The following is a 5092-nucleotide window of genomic DNA, read 5'->3' as shown; positions in this document are numbered from 1 at the left end:
ATTTGATTTCCACGTTGGACATTCCGCGTGCATGGCGTTGAAATGATATTTATCATAATAATCAAATTACACGTGATTCTCGTGCTTAAAGTTTCATGTCACAGTCACCTTTAAACATTTTCTTTATTGACAGTGAAATGTTTTTATTTCCTTTAAATTTACCCAAGTCAAGACCATATATAATACTCAGAGTTGACACATATTAGATATATCAGAAAATATAACAAAATGCTGTGCAGTAAAACAGTCGCGTGTACCATTTAACTCCTGACTTAGAAAAGATGGAATTGTAGACTATCATTAGCAAAGTCCATTTGCGAGTACTTTTTTACTTTTGTTAAAGTGATATTCCATCTTGTCTACGAACAAACAAATTAATCAGAATGGAAACATGACACAACTACATTTAACTAATTGAAAATATGATAAAACCGGAAATTTAACATCTAAGATCGTCTGAATAATTTTAATGGCTAAATACTGTTTCGGTGGAAGTAAGTGGATGAGGGGTTGATTACTGCTTCAGTTGGTGCTAGGGGGTTTGAGTACTAATTTGGTTGGAGCTATGGGGATCGAATTCTGCTTCGGTCGGTGCTAGGGGGTTTAAGTACTAATATGGTTGGAGCTATGGGGATCGAATTCTGCTTCGGTCGGTGCTAGGGGGTTTAAGTACTAATATGGTTGGAGCTATGGGGATCGAATTCTGCTTCGGTCGGTGCTAGGGTGCTTGAGTAATGCATCGGTCAGTGCTTGAGTGCTTGAGTATCTGCTGCAGTATTTATTTATTCTGTCAATTCATAGTTTACAGTTTAATAATATTTTATTGCTATATACATGTATATACTATACAGATACAAATTTCATATGTATTCTAAACAGCAAAAGCAAACGGGTTGGACCCAAGTTCTTAATACATTAGCGGTCGGCCCTCCCCGGTAGATAATGGAACGAAAAAAAACTATATTCAATACTTAATGACATATAAAATAAAAAGTGTATATCATTTATAATTGCTGATGGAATGAATCGTAAGAAACGATTTTTAACAATATACAATATAAAGTAATAGAACAGATAGAATCAAAGTTCCGTACGTGTGATCTTGCAATTGCTATCGTGAAATCTCACTCTTTATTATATATATCGCAAAGGATTGTATATGCTGGGTACATAAAAATCTAAAATGTCAAAACAAAAGATACATATATTAAGCAATGTATATAAAATCTACAGTTTTTTCTCATGTCTTTTTCAGTTTCAGATTAAAAAAAATCTTATTCAGTTTCTTGTATCAACAATGAATACATGGTTCAAATAAAATTGTCACACGATCTGCTTTAGTGTTGTTGTTTTTTAAATGTCTTTTTAGTGTGAGAATGTCATTGCAAATAAATGTCCACATTATTCTGTAAAAAGATTTTTTTCGCATCATGTTACATACTCTACCAAAGTAAAATAAACGTGAAGTAAGTAAACAGATCATGTGTCACAATCGTTGTAATATATCATTTAATAGTGTATTATCTTTCCTTAAAGCACACCATTGGGAGAAATAAAATAGATCTTTTAAAATAAAATGTCATCTTCACAGACTCTGAGAAAGGTAAAAGAGAATGTTAACATATGAGCCGCGTCATGACAAAACCAACATAGTGCGTTTGCGACCAGCATGGATTCAGACCAGCCTGCGCATCCGCGCACTCTGATCAGGATTATCAGTTTCTCTACTTGTAATAGGGTTGGTAAGCGAACAGCATGGATCCTGATCAGACTGCGCGGATGCGCAGGCTGGTCTTGATCCATGCTGGTCGCAAACGCACTATGTTGGTTTTGTCGAGACGCGGCTCATATGCATTAAATTTTAGATGGCAGTGATACTTTTGTACTATAGTATTTTATACGTCTTTTACAGTTCAGAATGAAATCTATGAATCAAGTGTTGGCGCTTTTCCTTCTACATGGATTAATTCAGTACGTACGGGCGGACGATCAAGTAAGTGCATAAAACGTAAATTGCCTTTTCATTTTTCAATAGTTAAATGCACAGGTAAATGGAATGTATGGTAGTTGTACTCTTGAAATTAATTAATTAATTAATTAATTAATTATTTCATTCATTAATTCATTCATTCATCCATTCAACCAAACACATTCATTCAACCAAACACATTCATTCATTCATTCATTCATTCATTCAACCAAACGCATTCATTCATTCAATTATTCATTCATTCATCAAATCCCATTCATTCATTCATTCATTCATTCATTCATTCATTCATTCATTCATTCATTCATTCATTCATTCATTCATTCATTCATTTATTTATTTACTTATTTATTTATTTATTCATTCCTTGGAATGCTAGAAATAGACCGAGTTGTGTTTGCGTTTAGAACTAGCATTTGTCTAATGAAATGTTTTGTGATAGTTTCTATAACCAGTCGAGAGTTTGGATTTTGTTAGGATTTTAAATCATTCATGGCTACAAAATAATTTAATGCATAATTTGTCTGTAATTATTGATTCCAAAATGATTTCAGAATCAAACGAGGGTTAATTTTATTATAAGTACACCAATTGAAATTTATTAACTTGTATTTCTGGGCCTACAGCGTAGGAACGAGTGAAATTATCAAGTAAAAAATCTATGAAAATGGTAGAGAAGAAAAGAAAAGAAAAAAGTACTTATAATTGAAGCATGGACTTGTGTACAAACAATTCTTGCATCACAGAGAGAAATTGCATTATTGTTTTTACAATTTGTTTGCTGAAAACAAAAATGAAAGTACGGTTATTAACTCACTTTATAGAGGAATCGCCTGCCTGTGAGGATTTGCTGATAGTTACTATTTGATGAAAGTGTAGGGATTTTACTGGTACATCCATGTAATCCAGAAACACAAGTTTGGTGTTCATGGTGGAAATAGTGCTAAATATGTTTTCCTAATTTCAGTTTCTGTGCTGTATGAAAGGGATAAAAGCCATCCGAAATATTGCCGTCTGTCCGGCACCGTGTTGTTACGGATATGAGGAAAGAACGTTTTACGCATCAGTTTTATCAAGAATATCTTTTTGCGAAAAGAAAAAAGAGGTAACAGTTATTAAATCTTTGGAGAAATCTAAGGTCCACCCGTTGACCACTGGAGTACAGTCAAACTTTTTTAAATATCCTATATAATACTTAGCGAAAAGTTCAACTCGTGCTTTGTCCAGAATGTTGAATGTTGAATTTTTTTCTTTCCGGTGAACTTTTAAACATTAAATGTTTCTTTCATGTATCAAAGTGTTATTTCAGAACATAAATTTACTAGTTTGTTAAGTTTGACATTAAGTAACGGAATCTTAAAATTTATTTTTATTTAAGATAGATACACATATGATAGTACTAACAAATATTTTCTCTTTTTATATATTTCTAATAACTTGCTTCTTGTTTTCTATAGTTTATCTTCTATAGTTTGTATCGTTTATTTCAGGAGAAAATAGCTGACGAGTTTATTAACATACACGATGAAAACACCTCCGAATGAAGGAGCCTCTAACAAACATGGAAACTTCATCAACATTCCTGAAAATTCAGCCAGACATATTCGTAGATTTCAAAGGAAGCATCCTAATTATTCATCAGAAGATAACAATATGTCACATTAATTTGCAAATTTTCCCAGTGATGCTATTTCCACATGAGAGATTATTCGCAATTTTTGAGATCTTCACTTCACAAAATGTATAGAAAAAATTAAAGAGAGTTTTCTGCAAGAATTTCTTTCAAAGCAGTTTTACTTAAAAAAAAGGTTAATGAAATATATTTAATATTTTTTATAATTTACAGATAATACACATTATTTCTTTCACTTACTTTTTAGTAGTTTGTAAGTCTCCTTTAAAAGAAAAATTAATGTAAATTATAAAAAATACGGTGTTCCGTTGGGACCATCGTTTCTTTCTATCGGTCGTAAAACGCCAAAGCGACAAGACGATTCGCCAAAGCTACAAAACGCTGTATGTCGAAGCGAAGAGGCGAACAAAGGACGCAATAGAGTGACAAGACGATGCAATGACAAATTTCTCATTTTCGTATCTTCTTGTCGTTCCGGTGCATTCTATAGTCGCCTCGGTGTACTGTTTAGTCGTCTCGGCGGCAGTTTGGTCGCGTCAGCATTTTGGATTTATAAGAAGTCGCCGATGCGAAGGAACGATGGCCCCTACGGAACACCGTAGAAAACTAAATGATTGTGGTTCATGTTTTCTTGTTGTTGTTTTTTCCAGGGTAATTGAAGACATAATTTTAAAATGATCACATGTGGCAATGTAATTATGTTATATTCACGATATTTTTGCTCCGTTTAATAAAAAATTGGTTGAATAAATAAGTTTTTTATTTCATACTGATGCCTAACTCGATTCTATAGAATGTCACCACGTATTAGATACGAGAACATATGCGTTATTAATCTTTCACAATGCAACAGTACTAGATGTATACTTTATGAGTATCACGCGTGATAAATAAATCACATTTAAACGATAACGTATCTATATTTTTTTTTAACTTAACCATTGTCACGATACAAATATATTGTGCGAAATTCTATATTTCTATAAAATATATAAATTGCGTTTCCTATATACATGTATATACACACTCACTTGGTAATTTATGTCTTAGCACGCTGAATATGGTAATGCCTATTTTCAAATTTGGACAAAAACCAGCCATTTATCATGTTTAGGGAATTTCAATTTTTTTTTTCTTCTTCTTAAAATTTAAGCTTTCAGTTTATGAATAAACACTGTCACAAGTGTGTTAATTTGGGTCTGACGTTCGCATAGGATGCAGGAAGAGTTTTTAAAAAAATTTTTGGGTATTTTTTAATATTTCTTAAAAGAAAAATTAGGTTTAATTAAATTGTTATTTTGAACAAAATCAAGGTTTTCAAATAAAAAGGACGAATTTTTTATAAAAATTTTTTTCAATTTTATAATATAATTTGAAACTTCTGATGTACTGGAAAAAAAAAAATTTTATTCTACCCAAAAAAAATGTACAGTTACAGGAAATTAAATTTGCAACCTTTTTCGCATATT

At 31.9% G+C, this 5092-nt stretch overlaps 1 long non-coding RNA gene across 1 annotated transcript in view; it reads left to right on the top strand.

The window, feature by feature from the left end:
• Positions 1-4355, top strand: part of LOC132750781 (uncharacterized) — a 5488-nt gene extending 1133 nt beyond the window's left edge. Inside the window, exons 2-4 of the long non-coding RNA XR_009628596.1 lie at positions 1913-1993; positions 2958-3095; positions 3481-4355. This is a non-coding gene — a long non-coding RNA (uncharacterized LOC132750781). The remainder of the gene's footprint in view (positions 1-1912; positions 1994-2957; positions 3096-3480) is intronic.
• Positions 4356-5092: the final 737 nt, after the last annotated feature.

Source organism: Ruditapes philippinarum, unplaced genomic scaffold (genome assembly GCF_026571515.1).
Source record: "Ruditapes philippinarum isolate M1 unplaced genomic scaffold, ASM2657151v2 ctg5149_1_1_1_1, whole genome shotgun sequence".
Taxonomy (NCBI): Eukaryota; Metazoa; Mollusca; class Bivalvia; order Venerida; family Veneridae; genus Ruditapes; species Ruditapes philippinarum.
The sequence above is the reverse complement of the archived record's forward strand: the minus strand, read 5'-3'. Positions and strand labels throughout refer to the sequence as shown.